At 47.6% G+C, this 24,719-nt stretch overlaps 1 pseudogene; it reads left to right on the top strand.

Moving 5' to 3' along the window:
- Positions 1-809: 809 nt before the first annotated feature.
- LOC123841082 (proliferating cell nuclear antigen-like) lies at positions 810-19,181 on the top strand (annotated as a pseudogene).
- Positions 19,182-24,719: the final 5,538 nt, after the last annotated feature.

The following is a 24,719-nucleotide window of genomic DNA, read 5'->3' as shown; positions in this document are numbered from 1 at the left end:
AGGGAGCAACACAATAACATGAGAAAATATGAAACTCGTTAATTCAGTCGACTCTTTGCATGTGCCAGACACAATTCCGGCAAACACAGACTTGCTCCTCACTATAAAGGAGCTTACATTTTAGTGGCTGATGATAAAGCCAATATTTTTTGAGTTCTGCCTCTGCTCTAGGTGCTGTGCTTGGTGCTTTCTGGACATTATTTCGTGTAGTTCTCACAACCCCCCTGGGAGTAAGCACTATTATTCATCTCTGGTCTTGACTCAAATGTCACCTCCACCAAGAAGCCTTCCCTGACTCCTTATGTAAATGGATCCCCCCCACCCCATTCTCTCCATCCTGACACCCTGTGTGTTTCCATCATTGTTCCAATCACGTGTGATCATTATCTGTTGGTTGATTGTCTGTCTGCCCCGCTAGGACTGAAAGTGACCCACGTCTGTTGGGCTTACCACCAAATCACAGGCCCCCAGCACAGCATCTGCCCCATAGTAGGCAGCCAATCAACATCTGTGGAATAAATTCTCATCTTGTATATGGAGAGACTGAGGCTCAGAGTGGTGAGCAGCTTTCCCAAAGTCATACTTCCAGGAGAGGCAGAAACAGGACTCCAGTCCTCTCCTTTCTGATTCCAGTGCCCAGTTTTTATTCACGGTATTATATAAGAACTTCCTGATTTGGGGCTGCGTCCTGGACTTGTGAGATGCCATTGGAGATGTGGTCACATCAAAATGCTGCCTCTTCACTGGCTTTATAAAAGCCAATCAGCAGACCAGGCTCGCCTCTCAAAGCAGATGTTTTGAGAGTCACCATGGGCTTCAAGAGGCCACCCCAGATTAGCAAGGAAGATCCCACCAACCTCTCTGATGTGAGAGGTCACTGCTCATTCTAGTAGTCTTAGCCTCTCAGGGTCCGAGAGAAGTTTAGAAAGTAAAGCCAGTGAAAACCTTAGCAACATTCAGCCTCTGAGCTAAGGGGCTGGGTGCCTAGACACCCTGGTGCTGCTGTGAGCTGGGAAGGAAGGAAGGAGTTTGCTCCAGATGTGGTGACTTTTCTGTTCTTCCACGTGTCCTGGTCTCTTACCTCAAGGTCTTTGCATAGGTATTGTCCCCACTGCTGGGAACACCCCTCCACTGCCATCCTCACTTCCTTTACCTGGAAAAATGACCCATAATCATTTATTGCCACTCAGTTTAAATGTTACCTCCTTGGAGAAGCCTTCTAGGGCTCTCCAAGTCATGCCTGGGGATGCTCTGATGTGTTCCCATGGTATCCTGCACTTGGACATTCCAGACTCAGAGCAGGAAGCACCTCTCGTTCACCACAAGAGCTGCAGCACCCAGCTCAGTGTCTGGGATATAGTAGGTGCTCAGGAAATATTAGTCGTATGAACATGGGATGTCTGACTACATAACTACCCTTCCTAACGGAGGTGACCCAAGTCCTCTCTGGACCCAAATCCAACTGGAATAAGCAAAGGAGCAGAGAGGATTTGGGTCAGCTCTGTTTAGAAGGATGCATCTGTGTAAGACTAGCCCTGGGTAGATATGTGAGGGGCAGCAAGCCAGGATGACAGCTCTCACCAGCAACCATACTTTGCAACACTTTGATCTTGGACTTCTAGCCCCCAGAACTGCTAGACAATACATTTCCGTGTTAAAGCCACCCGGTCTCTGGTATTTTGTTGTGGCAGCTGCAGCAGACCTAAGACTGATTATTCCCCTCGGGGAAACTGAGCCAGCTCTCTAGCTGCTTTGCTCTAGCTCAGGCATCTTGGTTTATCAGGAGGCTCTTTCTCAGGGATGGCTCACCTGGAGCCAGTGGCTATGGCCAAGGAGAACCAAGCCACCAGCAATTTCCACCTTTGGAGCTCTTGTGGTCTGGAAAATGCATTTCCTATAAACCTCATTAGGGCTAAATACACAGCAATGTGCCACTAATATATTTAGCTAACTATTTAATTGAGCTATTGGCAACAGTTTCAGAGGAGTCAGATTGAGTAACAGCAGAGTATGTCTAACTATCAAGGAAAAAATTAAAATGTGTCGGCGTGTAGGCACTGCGAGGACATTGCCAAGTCTGTCATCAACATGGTCTACCGGAATCATGTTCTTCGGGTGGGGACCTTGTTTTGCTTTTCTGAATGAAATGTTGCTGTAATTATGTTCACTTTTCGAGCACCGTGAAATAAATGAGAAACCCCAAATACACTAATATTTCTCACCTTAAACTGCCTCCTGCAGATCTGGTTGCTTTACCCTTTGCAAAGGAGGCTTAGTCTTGGAAGAGCAGTGAGGGGACCATTTGCTGCTCTTCTGGACCCTTCCTGACAGCAGACGTCAGGGTCCAAATTGTGCCGTATGGCGCTGGTTAGCTGGGTCCCCCAAAACGTCACCTGTATAACCTATGGCCATCTCTAGCACACCCTCCTTGGAGCCATTCACCCCCAACCCCCACCCCATTCCTAATCTGATACCAAGTTCTGTTGATCTTCCTCTGTGGCCGACGCTTTCAGCCCGGCTACCATGGACAGCTCCACTCCCTCTAGCGCCCATATTATAAGTGCCCTGTGAGGTCTCTGCTTCCTCCAAAGACGCAGAATATTTCCATCATTGTAAAAGTCCTATCAGACAGCACTGCTCCCAAGCCTCCAAAGGTCACTCAGCTGTGTGCACATACTACCCAGATATACAGGGGCGCTAACACACCTGGGGGACTACTTCCAACCAATGGGTGATGGGAGGTCCTCAGGCTCCCTGTCCTCCAGTGGGCCCATCTTGTCTCCAGTAGCAGTTCTGTTTGGTTCCTCAGCTGGTCCCCAGTGCGAACTGAGTTCCAGGTGCCCACAGGGGTCATTTGCTCTTTGGCATAACTTTTACTGGTTCATCTCCCTTTCCTGTCTCATCTTCGCTCTGGATCTATTAGCTTTCTTTTTGTCGTACTGTCTTCATCTGCTATTGGTGTCAGTGAAATAGTAGCTTCGTAAAGTGAACTGAAAGTGTTATCCTCTTCTATTTTCTGGAAGAGATTGTGTAGAATTGTTATTTTTCTTTAAATATTTGATAGAATTCTCCAGTGAAACCCTCTGGGCCTGGAGACTTCTGGGACTTTTCAAATTACAGATTCATTTTTCTTAATAGTTACAGGGCTATCCAAATCACTGGTTTCACACTCAGTGAATTGTGGTCATTTGTGCTTTTCAAGGACCTGGTTCATTTCATTTAAGTTATCAAATGTGTGTGTGTTGTTTGTAGTATTCCTTTATTATTGTCCTTTGGATGCCTGAAGGGTCTGTAGTAATATCTCTGCTTCATTCCTGATATTGGCAGTTCATGTCTTCTCTCTTTTTGTTTTTGTCAGTCTTCCTAGAAACTTGTCAATTTTATTGATTTTTTTCAAAGAACCAGATTTATGTTTCATTGATTTTCTCTACTGTTTTCCTATTTTTAGTTTTGCTGATTTTTTTTTTTTGTTTGTTTTTATCTATATTCTGCTTTCTTGTAGGCTTATTTTTTTTCTCGGTTCTTGAGATGGTAGCTGAGATTATTATTTGACAGTTCTACTCTTTTCTCATGTAAGCATTTATGTAAGCTATAGATTCTCTGTCAACATTTCTTTATCTGTGTCCACAAATTTTGTTATGTTGTATTTTCATTTTCATTCATTTCAATGTATTTTTAATTTCCCTTGAGACTTCCCCTTGGACTCATAAATTATTTAAAAGTGTATTGTTTAGTTTCCAAATGTTTGGAGGTTTTACTGTGTTCTTTCTGTTATTCATTTCTAGTTTGATTCTGCTATAGTCAGAGAACACACTCTATATGATTTAAATTTATTGAGGTCTGTTTTCTATTGTAGGAGATGGTCTATTTGGGTATATGTTTTGTGAGCCCTTGAAAAGAATATGTATTATGCTGATATTGGGTGGAGTGTACCATAAATGTCAACTAAATCCTGCTGGTTGATGGTGTTGTTGAGTTCTTCTATATCTTTACTGATTTTCTGACCAGTTAAGAGGGGGTGTTGATGTCTCCAATTGTGATTGTGTATTTGTCTATTTCTCCTTTCAGTTCTATCCATTTTTGCTGCACATATTTTGTAGCTCTATTGTTTGCTGCACACAAATTTAGGATTGTTATGTCTTCTTGGTAGATGGATTCTTTTATCTTTATATGGTGTTCCTTTCTCGCTGTGGTAGTTATTTTTGCTCTGGAGTCTACTTTATCTGACATTAATATATCTTGCTGTTTTTGGTTAGGTTTTCAGGATACATATCTCTCCATCGTTTGACTTTTAAAAAAATAAGAGATTTATTTATTTATTTGAGAGAGAGAGGGTGGGGAGAGGGAGAGGGAGAGAGAAATTCAAGCAGACTCCTTGCTGAGCACAGAGCTAGAAGTGGGGCTCAATCTCATGACCCTGAGATCACAACATGAGCTGAAACCAAGAGTCTGATGCTTAACCAACAGCACCACCCGGGTGCCCCTCCATCCTTTTACTTTTAATCTACATATATTGTTCCATTTGAAGGGAGCTTCTTGTAATGAGCATGTAGTTAGGCCACTCTGCCAATCTCTGTCTTTTAATTGATGTATTTAGACTACTTATATTTAATGTAATTACTGATATGTTAGGGGTTAAGTTTGCCTTTTTATTTTTTTGTTTTATGTTTGTTCTCTCTGTCTTTAATTTCTGTTTTCTTTTTCTTGCCTTCCTGTGGGTTACTTGATTTTTCGAATTCCATTTTGATTAATTTATAGTGTTTTTGAGTGTATATTGTTGTATGACCTTTTTAAAGCATCAACATTGTATGTATATATACACACAATGTATATATACATTATATATGCATAATTTTTAACAGTCTACTGGTACAGTATTTCATTAGCTTAAGTGAAGTGTAGAAGCTTTCCTCTCTTTACATCCCTTTCCAGTATGATTTTAAATATTTCTCCTACATACATTTAGAAAAACATCAGATAACATTATAATTTTTGAATCAACCATCAAACATAATTTAGAAAACTCAAGAGGAGATGAAAACATACTGCATTTACCCATATCTCTTTTATTTACTCTTTATTGTTCTTTCTTCCTCCTTGATGTTCCAGGATTCCTTCTTTAATCATTTCCTTTCCGTTTAGAGAATTTTCATTTGTTGTTCTTTTAAAGTAGGCCAGATGGTGACAAATTCTTTTAGTTTTCCTTTATCTGAGAATGTCTTGATTTCTCCTCATTCCTGAAGGATATTTTTGCTGAATATAGAATTTGGGGTTGACAATTCTTTTCTTACAGCACTTGAAAAATGTGCTACTTTCCTCTAGCCTTTGTGGCTTCTGATGAGAAATCCATGGTCTTTCAAATTATTTTCCCCATAGATAAAGTACTGTTTCTCTCACTGACTTCCAGTTTTTTTTCTTTAGTTTTCAGGAGTTGCATATGATAAGTTTTGATGTGGCTTTCTTTGGTTTTATCCTGTTTGCTGAGCTTTCTGCATCTGTGGGTTTATGTCCTTTGCCAAATTTGTTAAGTTTCACATCTCCAAGTCCATTTCAGCCCCACCCTCTTTCTCCTCTTCTGGGACTCCAGTGTTAGATCTTTGTTACAGTCCCAGAGGTTCTTGAGGCTCTGTTCAATTTTACTTTGTTTTATTTATTTATTTTTAAGATTTTTATTTTAAGTATCTCTACACCCAATGCAAGGCTCAAACTCACAACCCTGAGATCAAGAGTCACACACTCCACTGACTGAGCCAGCCAGGCACCCCTATTCAAGTTTATAAAGTCTGTTTTCTCTCTGTTATTCAGACTGGATAATATCTATTGTTCTGTCTTCAAGTTCACTGATTCCTTCCTCAGTTTTCTCCTTTCTTCAGTGGAGCCCATTCATTGGATCCTTTCTTCTTCTTTTTATTTTTTAAGGATTTTATTTATTTATTTGAGAGAGAACAAGTGAGAGAGAGAGAGAGAACGAGCTGCGGGGGGGGGGGTTGGTGAGGGAGAAGCAGACTCCCACGTGAGTAGGGATCCCGATGCGGGGTTCAATCCCAGGATCCTGAGATCATGACCTGAGCTGAAGGCAGACTCTTAACTGACTGAGCCACCCACGCGCCACTATTGGGTTCTTTAATTTACAGTATTTTCTGGTTCTAGAATTTCCAGTTGGTTCTCCTTTATATGTTCTGTATCTTCTCTAAGACTTTATTTCTTTGTCAAGGCTTTCTATTTACTCATTTGTTTTAAGTGATTTTTAGAAATTGCTCTTGGAAGCATTTTTATGATTGCTGCTCCAAAATCTTTGTCAGATAATGATAACATGTCCATCTTATCAATGTTGGCATCTATTGATTGTCTTTTTTTTCATTCAAGTTGAGCTCTTTCTTGGTATGATAAGTGGTTTTTTTTTTTTTTTTTTAAGTAGGCTTTATGCCCAATGTGGGGCTTGAACTCACAATCCTAAGATTAAGAGTTACATGCTCTACTGACCTGAGCCAGCCAGGCACCCTGACAAGTGATTTTTGATTGAAACCTGCACATTTTTGTATTATGTTCTGAGATAAATTTAAATCTTCTGTTTTAGCTGGCTTCCTCTGACATTTCTCTGGCAGGGAATGAGAGGGTCCTAACCTTATTACTGCCAGGTGGGGATAGAAGTCCAGGTTACCCATTTGTTGACACCCAGATGGGAGGCTCCTTGTTACTTCTGGGCAGAGTTGGGAGTTCACCTCCTCACTAGGCCTCCATGGATATCTCTCTGGATGGGAAGTTTAGGAGTGCCTCATTTTTGGTGCCCACTTGGTCTTCATGACACCATGGTCATGATGTCATCATTATCATTGGACATTAGTGAGATTTCTGACTCGGGGGGCAGTGAGAAGTGTCTAATTACTGTCTGATTGAAGTTCAGGTTCTGTATATGGTCTCCATTGATACTGATGTGATGGGGAGCTCTTCACCACCCTGTGGGGTAAGGTTCCCTATTGGAACCTGGGAGAGATTGGGTGTCTTGTTCCAGCCTGTTGAGTGTGGTAGTCTAGGTTCCCCACTAAGCCTTGCTGGCATGGGGTGGGGGACAGGCCTAGCACTTTCTGTGGTGCTTGGCTGCCCTAGAGTGGTTATTGTCCACACAATTTTCTGCCTTGTTAGGTTGTCCTTTCACATTCCTTTGGCTAGAAAGAACCAGCTTCTGTTGGGACTTTTTGTCTGTGACTGATGATGTTTCTGGATTGTTGGCTTTTTCAGCCCTAACTCGGGGATATATGAGGCAAAAAGAAAACCCGGGGAACTCACTGTCATGTCGTGCCTTGGGTCCCAATGTCCTTAGCCATTCTGCCTCCTTCTCTCCACCTTTCCAAGTCTCATGATTGTTTTATATATATAGGCCAGGGCTTTTCAGGAGAGCTATGAAGGAAGAATAGGGAAAAGAACACCTACTTCATCTTCCTGGAAGCATGTGTTAATAGATAATATTTCAACGCATATTTTTAAAAATCAAAAGTTACTGCAAAAAAATATCCAGGATGAACAAAATTCAAGCATTTTAAATGAAGATAAGCTCAGTATTATTGACTTTCCCTTTTGTTTTGTGTTCTCGTATGGCTTGCCACAGCACTGTGACTGGCCTTATCTTTATTGAAAATGGTTTCCTTTTGTGCCTCATGTAATTTTTGCATTAATTTTGGTTTTTTGAAGTATTGCATCAAAATGTTTATGGTGAGGGGCGCCTGGGTGGCTCAGTCAGTTAAGTGTCCGACTCTTGATTTTGGCTCACGTCATGATCTCAGGGTCCTGGGATGAAGCATCCTGCTCAGTGGGGGGTCTACTTGTCTCCCTCTCCCCCTGCCCCTACACCTGCTTGCACCCTCTCTCTCTCAAATAAATAAATAAATCTTTAAAAAAATGTTTGTTGTGATTTTTGAGTTTTTTTGAGCCCCTAAAGATTATCCCAAGGCAAATGCCTCAGTTGCCTTACCCTGGTTCAAGTTCTGGTCCATGTGGCCTTTTAAACCATCCCGTCTGGTACGGCCCTTTGGCTGGGGGAACATGTGTTTGTGATGAGTCCAGCTGCCTGAGTGTTGGTGGGCAGATCTCCTCTTTCCAAAGCCCTGCCCTTCTTGAGAGCAGAGGCACCTGGGGCCAGGGCAGGGATAGTCGCTCTTTCTGGCTACAGTAGGACTTCGAAAAATCCTCAAAGCCTGCCAAAACTGGTGACACAAATTGCTAAAACTTCAAAAATAGAACAGAAACAAAGATTGAGTGAATTAATTGCCTAGTAAATTGATCATTTGGCAAATTGATTTTCGGTGCATTTGGGAGCATCCCTTGTGAGGTCCCTGTGGCCATGAGCCTGAGGTTGTCTCCGGCGACTCCCTTGCCTTCCAAACAGCGCCCTTCCTGGGTCTCCATCATTTTGTCTACACCTGGACAGGTAGGCAGGAGGTAACATCAGAATGTCCCATGGCTTGTGAAGGAAATGAAGGGACCAAAGTGGCAGTCACTAAGAAGCAGGAGGCCCTGCCTATATGGCTGTTACATATAGGCAGGGCCTCTTTGAGGAGGTGACCACTGGGCTGGAGAAGGAGCTGGCCATGGGAAGAGTATTCCCAGCAGAGGGAACAGCATGTAGGAGGGGATGCAGTGGGGTGGAGGGAAACCATTGCTGGTTTGAACCCTTCCTCTGCCACTTCTGAGCCTGGTGCCCTTGGCTTGGGCATGTGACTTCTTGGAGCCTTAGTTTTCTCATCTGTAAAATGAGGATAATACCTACCTGTGAGGCCTGATACGAGGAGAAAAGAGATTAGAGCTGCTGGGGACTGAACTGGATCCCACTGCCTGCAAACGCATATGTTGAATCCCTAAACCCAACATGACTGTATTTGGAGATAGGACTTCTGGAAGGTGTAAAGTGAGGTCATAAGCATGGGATCTTTAATGGGAGAGGGTTGGTGGCCTTAGAAGAAGAGCAAGAGCACTGTGAGCATGCATCAAGGAAAGCCCACATCTGAAGGCCAGGAAGAGGGCTTCCACCAGAACTGGCCATGCTGGAGCCCTGACCTCAGACTTGCAGCCTCCAGAATGGTGAGACGGGATGTTTCCGCATTGAAGCCCGCCGGTCTATGGTATTTTGTTATGGCAGCCTGAGCTGGAGACTGAGACAAGGGCTGAGCATGACCTGTTACTCATTTCTTAAATCATGGAATCAACACGTATTGAGCTCTCCCACTAATAAGCATGGGGTAGCATTCTAGTCGCTGAACAAAACCCCTAAATCTCTGCCCCTGTGGAGTTAGTGGGAAAGACAACAATGTCATGAAGAGGGGAAACTGAGCCAGGGCTAAGGGATGGGAGAAGTGGTGAGAGGCTGTAAATTCAAAACAGAGTGGTCACTGAGGTGCCTGACTGACTCAGTCAGTGGAGCGTGCGACTCTTGATCTTGGGGTTGTGAGTTCAAGCCCCACGTTGGGGGTAGAGGTTACTTAAAAATAAAATATTAAAAAAAATAGAATGGTCAGGGAGGGCCTCCTTGAGAAGGTGATATTTGTGTGGAGAGCTGAAGGAAGCAAGGGTATAAAAAGTATCGCAGGGTGGGGGACCAGCAAGTGCAAAGGCCCTGAGGTAGGAGTGTGCCTGGGGAGGCGAATGTGACAGAGCACAACGAGCAAGCAGAAGGGAAGTAGAAATGAGCTTGGAAAGGCCGCTGTATGGACTTTTTATCAGAGAGGTGGAAGGCAAAGTAGGAGTTTGAGCAGAGGGGGAATGTAGCAGAGGGGTTTAACACCTCAGTCTGGCTGCCATGTGAGAAGACACCATCGAGGGGCCAGAGTTGGCTGGAAGCATGGAGACCAGAGGGGCCGCTGCAGTGAGTCAGCTGACAGACACAGTGGCTTGGACCAGGGTGGGAGAGGAGGCTGCGAGAAATGGCATCTTGGATGGACCTTGGAGGTAGATCCAGTAGGGTTTGCTAATGAATCAGATATGAAGGGTGAGAGATCCTCGCAGGAGTGAACTTGTCCAGCCCTTCGGAGATAGCCCCTGACCCCAGGGGCCCCTGAGTGTGTTTCGGTGGCCCTGGTGGTGAGGAGATCGCCTCCAATGCCCCCGACATTGGCCATCGAACAAGAATGGTGGTGCCAAGCAGCTCTAATTGCTTTGAGTATTTGCATCAGAGGAAAAACCAGCTCTCTTTATAAAAAAGAGATTAGAAGGAGCTGCTCCACGGGCACAGCGGGCAGGGCTGGGACGCAGGGGGCATGCCAGAGGGTCGGTGCCTGTGGGATGCAGGGGAGGGAATGAGAGCCAGGGCGCGTGACAGTCATGGTCATGGGCTGCAGACTTCCTTGGAGCTGCAACTGGACACACATTGGAAAGGGGGCAGGGACTTCACCTAGATCATTCTTCAGGGCTGATGCCCTCAGCTTCTGGGGCTATACAGCTGCCCTGGGCCTCCAAGCAGATGCCCCTCCTAGAGGCAGCCAGGGCCAGTACTTGGCTGGCTGGGGGGCGTGAAAATCTGGTCTCTTTGTCTCAATTCCGGGCAACTCTGAGGAGCCATTTGGCTCCAGAGCTCAGGGTGGGGCAGAAGGCAGCCTCACTTGCAATCACACTACCAAATCCTGTCTTCCTCACTTCCTTCTGGTGCGTCTCGCCAGAGCACCCCACCCACCTCACTGAGCTGTACCTCCCAGTCATTTTCCAGGGACCCCCATCTAGCACAGTGGGCTGCCATGGTTTCTGACAACTCCATTGGGTGCTCCCCTGACAACTCATCCTGTCTGAGACGGAGTCTGCCATCCTCCCTGCCTCCAGCCTTCCTCATCCATCGTCCCCTACCCAGCTGCCCAAGCCAGAAACACGGGGGTTTCCCTGATACAGCTTCTTCCCTTACCTTCTCATTACCCAGTCCATCATCACGCCCTGTTGGCTGCCCTCAAGTCTCTTTCTCTGTGTCCATTCCAGTGGCCAGCCACCACCATCCCCTGCTTGGACAGCTAGATCAGCCTCTTCACAGGCCTCCCTGCCTCCATCCCAGTCTTCCTCCAATCTGCTCTTCCTAGACTGAATACATTCTGAAAATACAATTCAGATTTGTTCTCTCTCTCTCTTCACGTTTCCTTGTATACATATATGTGAATAAAATACATATATGCATATAATGTGTATATAATGCGTAAGATATATAAAATAAATACACATGATATGTGTCTGTTTATTCCATCTATTCCAGACAAAGGTGATTGTGTGGTTATGTAGTTGACTCTATATTCCATATGATATGGCCGTAAGCTTTTCTCTCTTTTCTTATTGAGGAATCATTTAGATATAGTAAACGGCACAAATCTTAAGTATTCATCAGCTTGATGATTTTTTTATGTAACCACCACCAAGGAATAAGATATAGAACATTTTTGTAATATCCCAAAGGGCTCCCTTGTGCCCTCTCCCAGCTGTTACTCCCCAAAGATAATCCATATTATAGTCCTCATCACACTGGTACATTTTCTGTTAAATGGAATCGTATAGTGTGTGCTGTTTGGGGTATGGCTTCTTTCGCTAAATGTTATACTTGTGAGATCCATCTACGTTGTGGGTGGAGGTAGTTCGTTCTTCTGCTGCGGCTTAGCAATAATCCATTGCATGAATATACCACAAATTTACCCATCTTACTGCTGATGGAGATTTGAGTTGTTTGCGGTTTGGGGTTGCTATGAACATTTCACATATTCCTTTAGGTGGACAGAAGCAATCATTTGTCTTGGATGTATACCCAGCAGTGAAATTGCTAGGTCAAGGGGCAGGGGTCCATTTAGCTTTGGGAGATAGGGCAGTTTCCCAAAGTGGTTGCACCATTTCACACTCCCACCAGCGGAGGATGAGAGCTCCCATTGCTGCACAGCCTTGCCACCGTCTGGTATGATCAGGCCTTTAATTTTAGCCATTCTGGTGGGGATGTAGGATTCCTGGTGTGGTTTAATTTTTTAATGTATTTTTTAGAGAGAGAGCGAGAGCAGGGGAGGGGCAGAGGGAGAGGGGGAGAGAGAGAGAGACTCTCAAGCAGGCTCCATGCGGGGCTCAATCTCACAACCCTGAGATCATGACCTGGGCCAAAATCAAGAGTTCCGTGCTTAGGGCGCCTGGATGGCTCAGTTGGTTAAGCGACTGCCTTCGGCTCAGGTTATGATCCTGGAGGGCCGGGATCAAGTCCCGCACGGGCTCCCTGCTCGGCAGGGAGTCTGCTTCTCCCTCTGACCCTCCTCCCTCTCATGCTCTCTGTCTCTCATTCTCTCTCTCTCAAATAAATAAATAAAATCTTAAAAAAAAAAAAAAAAAGAGTTCGGTGCTTAACTCCCTGAGCCACCCCAGTGCCCCTGGTGTGGTTTTAGATTGCATCCCTGTGATGACGTGGGGCCCAGCTGCAGTCTTTTTACCCGGCGACCCACCACCTTCCATCTGATTGGCCCAGCGTGTATACCTGACTGTAACCTGGGCCAATCAGAATTGGGAAGTGAGACTCCAAGATGTTCATGAGGCTGCGGAGCACTTGCAGAAGGCCTTCAAACCAGGGAGCTAAGAGGCGGTGGTCTCCCTGCGGAGAAGCCAGAAAGCCAGTCCGCGGAGGGAGAGGGAAGCAGACACAGGAGGGGACAGGACAGTGAGACATCCGAGTGCCAAGAAGAAGCAGGCGCCGAGAGAACCGTCCTTCGCTGCCCCCCATGCTGTGCCCCAACCTGTGACAGACCCCTCTGTCCTCAGTAAGCTACTCCTTTGTCACCTCTCCTGCTGCCCCAGCTCATGGGGTGGATTTTCCCCCTTGCAACGTATTTGCTCAACGTATTTGCCTCCTTTCTGTCTTTCCCCCTTGTTCTTAGCATGTCTTTTTGAAAATGTCGGCCTCTTGCTCGGGGGAGGGGTAGAGGTAGGGGGAGGGAGGCTAGCATTTATCGGTGTCTTGTTGTGTGTCAGGCCCCCAAATGGGCATCATCTCAGATGTGTTACACGCGAGCCTGTGAGGCAGGGGCTGGTGTTACCCTGTTGCACAGATGTGGGGAGGTGAGGCACAGAGAGGGTAAGGGCCTGGCTCAGAGGTGGCTCAGTGGGGGACGCCCTCCCAGGCTGGTCTGACTCTGAAGCCTCTGTTCTGCCAGGCTCCGGACGGACGTCTGACGGACGTCTGAGTGTTAAAGGTGGGACACAAATGCCTTTGTCACTGTTTGCAGAGTTTGTGTGCCCCGCCCCCCACCCCAAGACCTTGGGCAGCGTAGGTTGTGTTACAACAGAGGAGAGCAGCCCCTCACGGGGACTCTAGAGATGCCCTCCATTCAGAATTTCCTCCCATTCATATCTCCCTTCCAGCCATGCCTTGTTCCAAGTGCTCTTTGAGAGTAACATCATATACTTCCAGACAGTTCTTCCTTGGATGCAACTAAAGTCCCAGATGGCACTGTAGTGTAAAGGGGGAAAATGTACTGACTATGAAGTCACATAGACTTGGGTCCAAATCCTATTCTCCTCAGTGATGAGCTGAGGAACCACAGGCAAAGATTGGGCCTCTCTGAGTCTGTTTCCTTATCTGTAAAATGGGGCTGATGAGTCTTACCGCGGGGAGTTTTTGTAAGTTACCTAAGTAGGTTGTGATCTTCCCGGGTCACAGGCTCGCTGTCATCCTGTGACATCTAAGCCGGCTGCCCCTTCCTCCTTCCCTCCACCCGTCGCCTCAGCCTGGTGACTCGGCCACCATGTTCCAAGGTGCACTCCCAAGGTTTCCACGCATCTGGCTGTGACTGTGACTTGACCGCGGGAGTGAACCCCACCAGCGTGTCCAATGTAGGAAACTGTGCCGGCAATGAAGACATCGTTAGGCCGAGGGCCGAAGCTGATGCAGACACCTTGGCACTGGTATTGGAAGCTCCAAATCAAGAAAAGGTTTCAGACAATGACATGAAGTTAATGGATTTACATGTTGAACTTGGAATTCCCGAATTCGAGTGAAGCTGTGGAGAAAAGATGTCTTCTGGCGAATGTGCATCGTATACGCTGAGATCTCAGCCATTCTGGGGACCCTGGTGTCACTTCTTGTGCAAAAGATGGAGTGAGCTTTTCTCCAAGGCCAGAAACTTGGTAGTAGAAATATAAAGCTGTGGCAAACGAGTGATGTTGATAGGAGGAGGCTGTCGCCCTAGAGATGAGTGAGCCAAGTTCTGCTAACTTTTGCACTGAGGTCCCCAACTTCTTTACAGAAGCAACTCCACCCTCCCCTGCGGTCACACTCGGTATGCCTGTGGACGGCCCCTTGTCGGAGAGCAACAGATTGCAGAAAATAAAGCTAAGCTCTCTGAGAACTCCTTCTAAGATGCCAGCATGTACTGAAGAATCTTCTGTCACGAGTGTGTGCCTCTGAGTACCTATGCAGAGACCATTTTCCATAAATAGCCATTTTTTCCCCTCCATTCTCTACAAGAATCCAGTCCAAGTCAGATCTAGTCTTGTTAATCTAGAAATACTTCCGCCTCACCTAGAAATACTCCTTAGGATTTTTAGAACAAAAGGGGTTTGACTCTAAATGCAGTTTTAAGACTTGTTTTCAGTTTAAAGGAGTTATTTGAATTTCAAAAGCAAACCACGGGTTAAATAAGTAAAAGTAAAGCTTTTTTTGTTTGTTTAGCTTTACCCTTGGCACGTAAGATGCCAATACATAGTAATCGTTTTTGCTATTTTTATAGTTTCTTTTGTCCAGGGAGTTCCTGATACCTGTCTCTGCATGGCTTAATGGTCTCAGTCTGGTTGCTGAACCCCGACATACCCCTGACCCCTCTGAAACGCTTCCTCAGCAAGGCAAACCTCTCTGTGGGAATTTTGGGGGCAGGATCACTCGCTAGGAGAACTTGGTTGTTGCTTGATGCAGCGAAAACAAATATTGTTTTAGAAACATTAATAATTGAGAGGTTTTCAGCACAGAATTGGCCAGCATTAGGGGAATTGAAAATTAAGACTAAGACACTACCTCAAGCAGATTTTCTGATGAATAATTCACAGAGCTAATGCCCATGAAGACCTAGAAGAGAAAATACCTTCTGTGTCTGTTCTCCCCACCCCTGCCACTGACTCTATCACCTTGACTCCCCCCGCCCCCCAGCCCTTGGCGGACGGGGTGTGGGGGAGGAAGGGGCATCTGGGGAAGTAAATAAAAGCCAACAACACAGCAGAGTTCTGATTTGAATTTTCATTGCGGTTTTGCCCCCATGTTGCTGTGTGACCGCTGATGAATTCTGTCCCTCTCTGAGTAGCAGTCCTGCCAACTTTGAACCGGACTCTGATTCTTTGAGGTCGAAGTGATGGAAAGGACTTTAAGTACCCACTGAGACCTCCATTCCCAGGGAGATCTATACCCCAAAGCATTTGTAAGATGGGGTCTATTTCATTTCAGATCTCCCTCCTTCTCTCACACATTTGCTGTGTGCCTACTCCACACTAAGCATGGGAGATTTTGTGTCCCCTGTGCATAATTACAATTCACAGTGACTTGGACAAAGATGGAGTGAAGCAGAGGGTAGTGGGTGCAGGAGTGACACCTAAATTCAGCCTGAGGTGTGATCAGGAAAGGCTTTCTGGGGGAGGTAACACGTGAACTGAGTCCTATGGAGAGAGTTGGGCAGGAAAAGAAGGGCAGGAGGAGGGGTGTTCCAGGTTAGAGAGAAAATTTGTAAAAAGCCCCAGTAGAGAAAGAAGGAAAAGTCCTTTTGTGGGGACAGCAAGGGGACATGGGGAAGGTGGGGGAGGGGCCCGGAGAAGAGGCTGGATCCTGTAAGGCATTAAGGTTAAGTTAAGGCACTTGCCTTTGGACTTTACTCTGAGGGCAATGGGGAGTCAGTGAAGGTGTAAACAGGGTGCTGGAAACTCGATTGATTTGTTTTAGAAAGATCCTGGCACTGGTGTGTGGAGCACTTGGTGGTTCCTGTGTTCTGGTGTAAACCCTCAGGGTGTTGGTTTAAACCCTTCTCAGCCTCGTTAAACAGATTGCCTGTCACTATTTTTGAAAAAATTGTTCTTCCTCTTTCGACGGTCCATCCAGTCTCAAGCTGCGTTCTTGTCTCAGTTCATACATTACATCTGTTCTCTGTGGCAGGCGGGAGGGAGTTTGTGTGGGGTTCCCAAGAACCCCCCACCCCTCCATTGCCGAGTTGTCAGCTCAAACTTGATCTTACCAAGTTCAAGGTAGGAAGGCAGCCCGTCCCCAAGGAGAACTGGCTTCCTAGGCTAGACTTAGAGTGGAAGGCTCAAACTGGTGGCTCCGGGGGTAAATCCGGACCTGTGGATATGTTTTGTTGCAGCAGTGTTTTGTTTGGGGGAAAAATGAGAAATAACCACTATTTAAAAATCAGGAGATTTCCAAGAATAAATAAATAAATAAATAAATAAATAAATAAATAAATAAATAAATAAAAATCAGGAGATTTCTCCTAAAAAGTCTGGGATTCTGATTTTCTAGAAATAGCAGATATGGCCACCCTGGTATCCCCTTCCTTCAAAGCAGGCACTGGCTACCCTGTGGACAGTCCCCGCTCTTCCCTGTCACCTCCCTGTCCTGAGGCTGATGGCAGCCACTCTCTCCCATTATCTCTGCCAGTTGCAATGCTGGCTTCCTTCTACAAAATGTGGAAGAATGTAAACTATTTCTTGAGATCCACATCTCCATCAAACACAGAAAAACGAAAGATAACAAAGAGGGCCACATATTTCAAGACAAATGGGAGAGCACAGATTTCTTGATGGAAATAGAAAATCCTTGTTGTGTACACCAAGTGGGTCTGGTTGAAAGAGTCTAAGATGCTTTGACTAGTAGAGTAAATCCGGCTCCCACTGCCCTCACGCCTGTTCCTCGCCTGGCCTGGTACTGGTGGGTTTGAGCCTGGGAGCTCAGGTGAGATGTGGTTCCAGAATTCCAAATGTCAGAACCATTTTCCTATTGTTCTTCCCAGATTCCTGTGGCCAGAGGCCCCATGAAGGGGACAAATGTGGGGAGTGGGGGTCTGACTGGCTCGAGCCCTGCCCCACTGCCCAGCCCTCTCCCAACTAGCTCTGCTCATACCCATGTGTGTGTCTACTTTCATTTGGGGTGGGGGTGCAGGGATGGTTTTAAGTACTTTAAAAAAAAAAATGCATAAAAGCCATTGATCTGCTAGAGCCCCTTCATGTACCTTGGGGGCAAACTAAAGCCAGGGAAGGGGACTGACCTGCCCATTGTCACCTGCATGGTCCTATGTGGGAAAAGAGCCCATGCCCTGCCTTTTTGTCTCCCCTGGGCAGCAGGCTGCGGGCTGAGTGAGGCCCCTGGCCTCCTGGGCTCCATCCTCTGCACTGTTTGCCCAGGCTTGTAAACTCAAAGGCCTGTGGGCCAAGCCAACAGTGAGTTTGGAGCAGGGGAGGTCAGGTCCTGCTGCTTGCTGGCAGGTGGGAATGGGGGCCAGGGCTGCCAGCTCTCAGGTAGCCAGCAGTTTGGGTCTTTCAAGTGAAATCTGTGGGCTGGCACTTCTAATTTCTGGTCCCAGCGCAGAGCAACTTGCGGGCCAAAGTGGTGCCTTATTCTGACTTGCTTCCCCGCTGCCTAGTGAATGCCTTAGCTCGTGAATGCCGAATGAGTTCATTCATTCATTCCTCTTCAGTTTCTCATGTCTTCCTTCAGCAACCATTGTCACCACCCACCTTGTGCCGGGCGCTGAGCCAGGAGCTGGGGCTGGGGCGGGGGGATAGAAGACAAGTAACAGAAACATAGCCTGAGCGGTGAGCTGCCCGTGAGGAGAGTCATGCCCGCCCTCAGGCTCATTGCAATGCTAACTGTCATTTATTGAGGGCCTGTTATGTGCGCTGGGCCCCACGGGGCTTTATACAGAGGAGTGTACACTTCTCAACAACCCTTGGAGGGACTGCTTTCATCCCCATTTTACAGATGATGACTCTAGTCATCACTAAATGAGCTAGTGTTTGTCAGAACCAAGACGCATGCCCAGAGATTCTGAACCCAGAGTCTGTCCTCGAAACCACTGTGAATTCTAGGATTAGCTTGAGGCCATCCTGTGCCCACACTGGGGTTAACGTGATACGTAAGGGAAGGATTTTCATCAGCTTTCACAGACTACAACTGATATCCATTGAGGTGAGCCTCAGATGAGCCCAAGAGGGACGTCTGTCAACGCTCACATTTATGACCTTGACAAACTTGATGGTTGGGTGTGTGTGTGTGTGTGTATGTGTGCCACTTTAAGCCTCTGTAGGCTCCCATTTTGTCACCTTTCATATTTTGAGAACTAACGTTACAATCGAGGTTTGACCAGTTTCCTTTGCAATGCTCAGATTCAACACATCCATTCCAAAGTATATATTGAGCACCTACTGTGTGCAAGGCAGGCTTCTAGATGCTGGTGACACAATGACACACCCATTACGAAAAGGCATTGTTCTAAGCTCCAGGGACACAACTGTGAGCAAAATAGACCCAGTCCCTGCTCCTGTGGAGTTGAAGACTTATGGGCGAGGCAGATTTTATTCTGAGAACCACACAAGGAAGTGTCAAGTGACGACCAGCCGTGAAAGTGCTGTGAAAGAGAGGGACGTGGTGGCCCGAGAGTGTGTTCTGGGGCGATTGGATCAGGTGGTGGGAGCAGGGAGGTGACAGGTGAGCTGAGCTCTGCAAGAAAGAGTAGGCAGTGACCAGGTGAAGGGGCAAAGCATATTCTAGATAGAGGAGTTGCTGCTGCCAAGAAGTGAAGGCCTCACAGAGAGCAAAGTGGTTTGTGATGAGGCTGGAGTGGTGAGCAAAGGCCAGACCCTTGCTGCTGGTGGTGGGAATTTTGTTCTTTATCCTGAGAGTAAGGGAAGGTCATCAGAGCATTATCAGTTAGCTTTGGCCATGGAACAAACTATCCCCAAACATAGTGACTTAAAACAACCTCGTCTTCTTTAGCTTGGGAGCCTGGAGGGTAGCAGTTTGTGCTGGGCTCAGCTGGTGGCTCCTCCTGTCTGGGTCAGGCCCAGCTGATCTTAGGTGGACTTGTTCATGTGTCCGTGGTCAGCTGATGGGTCACGTGGGGCTGGCTGGTTCATAATGGCCTCTCTCCTCATGTCTTGGCCTCTTGGTCACAGGATGGCTGCCGAGTGTGAAGTGTGTGAACAGAAGCCACAAGACCTCCTAAGTCCTAGACCCCAAAGGGCAGAGCATCACTTCCTGTCGGTCAGAACAAATCACGAGATGTGCCCAGATTCAGGGGATGGAGAAGTAGACGCCTCCTCTCCATGGGAGGAGTTGCTAAGCATTTGGGTCATTTTTGCCAACTATTACAAAGATTTTAAAAAGATTTTTTTTTTTTAAAGAGGGTTAAAAGGTCCCTTTAGCATCTGAAGGGAGAACGGTTGGGGGGCAGTATTTAACTAGTATCTGTTCCTTCCTCCGTTATTAGTAACAGAAAGCCAGTTTTTATTCCTACACATTGCATCCTAGAATAAAGACTGGATTTCCTCCCCTCCTTTATAGCTCCATGTAGCTGTGTTGTGTGAGACTTTGAGAGAGTCTCCTTATAAAAGAAGGGTCAAGCCTTTCTTCTCTCCTTCCTCCCCCTGCTCTCCTTGATGTGTTGGATGGACATGTGTTGTTGGAACTTGGGCAGCCACCTTGGACCATGAGGATGCAAACTTCATCCTAAGGAGGGTGGAATGGAAATCTGGAGGAGCTGGGGTCCTGATCACTCTGTAGAGCCACATATCAGTTTGGACTACCTGCCCCACATGGCCCCTAGTGGTTCACAGCTTTCCCTTCCCTGGGGAGTTGCCCGTTTGGACTGGAGCTGTTCCACTGGTTATGTTCGCTTGGGGTGTGGGGGTACAAAGGGCCTGCTTCCCTTTGATTGATGGTAAGACCCACTAGGAGCTGCAGTAGATGCTCCAGAGCTCCCCATGGGGTTCACCTGAGGCAAGTCTCCAGCCCCATCCCATGTCCCTTACGCCCCTTCTCTTTGGAAAGCCCTTTCCATAAATCTTACAAGAACCCTCATCTCAGGCTCTGCTTTTGGAGACCCAACCTCAGGCACCCTACTCTGCTCCCTGCCCACAGTGAGCCACAGACCAAGAGCCTGGCTTACCCACCAAGCTCCTGGCTCCGAGCAAACCTTAATCACTAGACTCAATCCATTTTGCCCACGGTTTTGCCGTGGACAGAAGAGGAGAGGTCAGGTGCTTGACTCCTGCAGAGCAGGCACTATGGTGTGAAGAACTCGAGAAAGATAAACTTTTTCTGGGCCAGGGGATGGAAGCCAAGGGAGCGCTCGGGAAGAGAGGCTTCAGATCTGGTCAGTGTGGAGCCCACCGGCCGAGTCCCTCCCATTCCCGCCTCCCTGCTCCAGGCCTGTTTGAAGTCCGTGGGCCGCTGGTCTGCTGGATGGACAGCATTTGTAAGCAACTCTCTCCCCAGCCCAGTTAATAATTCAGGAGCCAGTGCCTGCAGCCAACCCATCATTCCAACCCCGCTGCACCCCGAACGCCAAGCTAGTGGACAGGAAAGAAAAAATCACCGTACCCGCTTGAAAAATGGTCCTTGCTTCAAGTGCTTGCTGCGTCCCCTGTGCTGGGGTGGGAGAGAGCTGAGCCGAGACGGATCTGCTGGGCAGACAATGAGAGAAGTGTGGAGCTGTGCCCGGGGCTCAGGCGTGCATGCTGAACAGTATTTAATTTTCGGATCCTGAGCCACGTTTGTTTTTGGACAGTGGGATGTAGTTGCTGGAGTACAGGCCTTGGAGGATCCATCTTCTTTCTTCTGATTCAGCTATTCATCCTTCACTCACTGTTTCTCATTCATTCATTCATTCATTCATTCGGCAACCATTGCTGCCACTGACGGGGAAGTGGCATTGAAGATACAGAGGGGGCTGGGGGAGTGACACCTGTCCTCAGGGAGGCAGACACATACAGTGGGAGGTGCCACACTTAAGGGGCTCGAGACAAGAAACAGCTAGCTGGCTGGGGGCTCTGCGTCTGGGGGCGGCCTGTCGCCTGGGTATGTCAGGACCCTAAATGTCCAAAGCAGGGAGGGCAGGGTAGAGAGGTTAATGGTTAAGATCATGGACTCAGGGGCCACAGCGCCTGGGTTCAAATCCCAGCCCCACCACTCACTCACACAGAGTTGGCCTCGGTGTGCCTCAGTTTCCCCATGTGTAAAACAGAGTTAATAATGGGAGACTGAGACAAATGACTTCTTACTGTTAAGACAATGATCAGAGACTTTGAGAGTGAAATGAAAAATCCAAACTCTGACAAAGACAAAGTGCTGGCGACTATGAGGTAAAGCCACCTTCGGAAAGTGACTGGGCGGGTTCTTATGAAGCCAAACACATGTCCCAGCCTGTGGTCCCACCCTTGGGTATTCACCCAGATGAAATGATCTGGGGTGGGAGGAACTGACCAAAAGGGGCAACGGGGGATTTTTGGGGCGCAATGAAACTATTCGGTATTCAGGGTGTGGTGGTGGATGCCTGACCCATCTATGTGCGTGCTTGTCAAAAATCCATAGAACTGTACACAAGAAAGGGAACATTTTGCTGCATGTGAATTATGAGAGGTTTGAGGTGGTATATATGGAGGTTTTGGAGGAAGTAGCAGGAGTCCAGGGGAGGAAAACGTAGTTAGGTCAGTTTGTTGAAGAGCCTTGAATACCATGTCAGATCCTTTGGACAGTGGGAAGATTCAGAAGTTTTTTTTTTTTTTAAAGATTTTATTTATTTATTTGACACACAGAGAGAAAGCACAAGTAGGCAGAGAGGCAGGCAGAGAGAGAGGGAGAAGCAGGCTCTCCACTGAGCAGGGAGCCGGACGTGGGGCTCGATCCCAGGACCCAGGGATCATGACCTGAGCTGAAGGCAGCCACTTTACCGACTGAGCCACCCAGGCGCCCTGATTCAGAAGTTTTTAAGCAGTTAAGGAATATAAGCAGGTTTTTGTTTCAGAAAGATCACTGCGTTCTGTTTAGACGCAGAAGCCTTTGAATGTGTGGTCCTGAGACTGCCTTCAGAAATTTTCATCCATCCTCCCCCTTTTTGGAAAGAATTTGAATTTGTGACCCACATTGAAAAATCAGGAGATCTTACATATAGAATTCTGGATTTCTGGCTTTTCTTTGATGGGATGCATGTCCTCCAGTAGGGCCGAGCCCCATATCTACTCCCTTGTAGTAGCTTTCTGGCCCCTGCGGGTGTCCGTTTTAGACCCCAGGGGATGAAAGTGCGTTTGAGGGGGAACAGATCAAGGGCAGCGGTGCTTCCTGGCCCGGGCAGAACATGATCATCACCCGGGGAACTTTAAACCCTACTGGTGCCTGGGCATCTGCATCTTGTAAATGTTCCCCAGGTGCTTCTACTGTGCAGCGGGGGCTGGGAACCACTGGTCTGGGGGGAAAAGGACAGCCTGGAATAGGGGGGCAGCAGTGAGGGAGGGGAGGTGTTAGGGACTGATGGGACATGGGGCTGAGGCAGGGGCAGGGTCCAGTGTGACAAGGGCCCCTGCTGGAACAATGGGGTGGGATGATGTCATTTGCTGAGAAGGGACGCAGGAGGTGGTCGAGGAAAGGGGGTGAGCTCGTTTTGGCCACACTGTGTCCAGGGAGTCTGTGGCCTCCGGTGTGCAGTTGTCTAGTGTTGCTGTGCTTACAACTTTGCCTCTGTGTACCCTCTGTCCTCCTCTGAGACAGGAGAGCCAGGCAGCAATGGGGGTGTGGGGAGGGAAAGCAGCCCCAGAGCCTCCCCAGAAGATCCCCCTCCCCCAGGGCCTACCTGCGGACAAGGGCTCCCTTGGGCAGGGCTGGGGGCGGGGAGCTCCTCTGGTCTGCCTGGGTCATGGGTGCTCTGCCCCTGCTGAGCAATTTTGCCTGGACAAAGTGGGGGAGAATGTACTCAAAGGCACTCATGCTCGAGAGGAAGGGCCCCCACCAGTCCAGACATGCTGTGCCCTCAAACCCAGAACCACTCACCCCTGAAACCTATCAAACCATCTGCTGATCCGTCCTGACTTCTAAGCAGATGCTATAGCTCCATTGTTTTTTTGGGTTTTTTTTTTTGGGGGGGGGGTTGTTATTGTTGTTGTTTGTTTCTTTTTTTTTTTTTGGTCAAGAGTACATCGTCTGTGTTAGCAGTCATGATCCTTTGTGTGCTGTGAGCGAAGCTAAGGCAGGAACCACTCTGCCCGTTTACAGACAAGCGAGGAAAGGGGAGGAAGCAAACATTTAGGACCTACTACTTGCCAGGTAATTCATAGACATTTTCACGTAATTCACAGAACCATCCTACCTATGTATGAAATAGGGGTTATTGTTCCCATTTTCCAGATGAGGAAACCGAGCCCAGAAAACGTAAGCATTTTGCCCCAGATCACCAGCCTGGAGGTAGCAGAATTGGCAGCTGAGCCCTCCTCTCAACACGGTTCTTTGGTGTATTTGCATTTGTCACTGTGACCTCGGCGGGAACACACACAAATGCACACTTTCAGCCTCTCCAGACACCTTTTATTGTCTTTGGTGCCTCCTCCGCTTTCCTTCTGGAACCTAGTGGATGTCTTCGTGACTGTTCTGACCTCCGCCCCTCAGTGGACACACCTCCCCAGGGTCTGCGTGGTCAGCCCCCGGGGGAGGGCTTTATTGTCCTGAGAAGGGGCAGATGGAGGTCTCAGCCTTCCCACCCACCTAGGAGACGTTCACTAAATGGTGCAGAGCTGTCTCATCCCAGCCCTTCTGGGCTGATTTGGTTTCTGTCACCATTAAGCATTGATCATGGCATTGTCTTGCCATAGGAAGCACTGTCCCTACCATCTCAACGAAGACAATTTCTGGCCTCCTTGTCTCTACCTCCTCTGAGATGCACGTAGAGACAGAGATGGGGCATCGGGGAACGTTTGCTCCTGGCAAGATTCTGGGCTGGAACTACCTGGCAACAGTGCTTAAAATTAAAGGGAGAAGCTCACTTGGAGGATGCTCTTCAGGGATGGGGCTCCTTGAACACAGCCATCGTGAGCGTCCTCTCTGGATGCTGCTGGCTCTTGTGGGCAGCTCATCTTACAGAGCTTGGTAGAGATCCAGCTCCCCCAGGGCTGTGGTCCCCCATGGATGGTGTTTCCTTCAGCTGGCTCTCGATGTGGACAGTCCCAGCCAAGACTGGTGCTTGCTTCTTTTGAGCTTATCATGACTGGTGTTGGTTGTAGATGGTGTTCATCACTTAGCATCGTTTCTCCATGGGAGGTTCTAACTTCAGATGGTTCTAAATAGAGTTGGTATTTGCTGCTGATCACAGCTGTCCCCACCGATGGGTTTTGGCAGCGGTGACCCCACCATGATGGTTCTCAGTACAGATGGTTTTGCCAGTGATGGATCCTGTTAGGGCTGGCTCATCACTGGGGCTCACAGTGGTTTGGCCAGTGGAGGTGGATGCAGGTGAACCCAGCACCGACGGGTCTTTATACAGCCGTTCTTCTCAACAGTGGTTCTCAGTAGAGATGGTCTCACCGTTGATTGCTGATTGTCAGTGTAGATGGTGCTCATCATCCATAGTTCTCGCTACACACGACCCTGCTGCTGATGGTTGTTGCTACAAATGGGGCTATCCAAGTTTCCAACACAGTCAGCGTATACTTTTTTAAAGGTATTTGCTCTGGCAATAGCTACTCTGGGTGAAGTCTAGGTTTGCTGGGCCGTTACATCT

Source organism: Mirounga angustirostris, unplaced genomic scaffold (assembly GCF_029215605.1).
Source record: "Mirounga angustirostris isolate CCGP_5_RB_7025 unplaced genomic scaffold, mMirAng1.0.hap1 SCAF_5, whole genome shotgun sequence".
NCBI classification, from domain to species: domain Eukaryota; kingdom Metazoa; phylum Chordata; class Mammalia; order Carnivora; family Phocidae; genus Mirounga; species Mirounga angustirostris.
The sequence above is the reverse complement of the archived record's forward strand: the minus strand, read 5'-3'. Positions and strand labels throughout refer to the sequence as shown.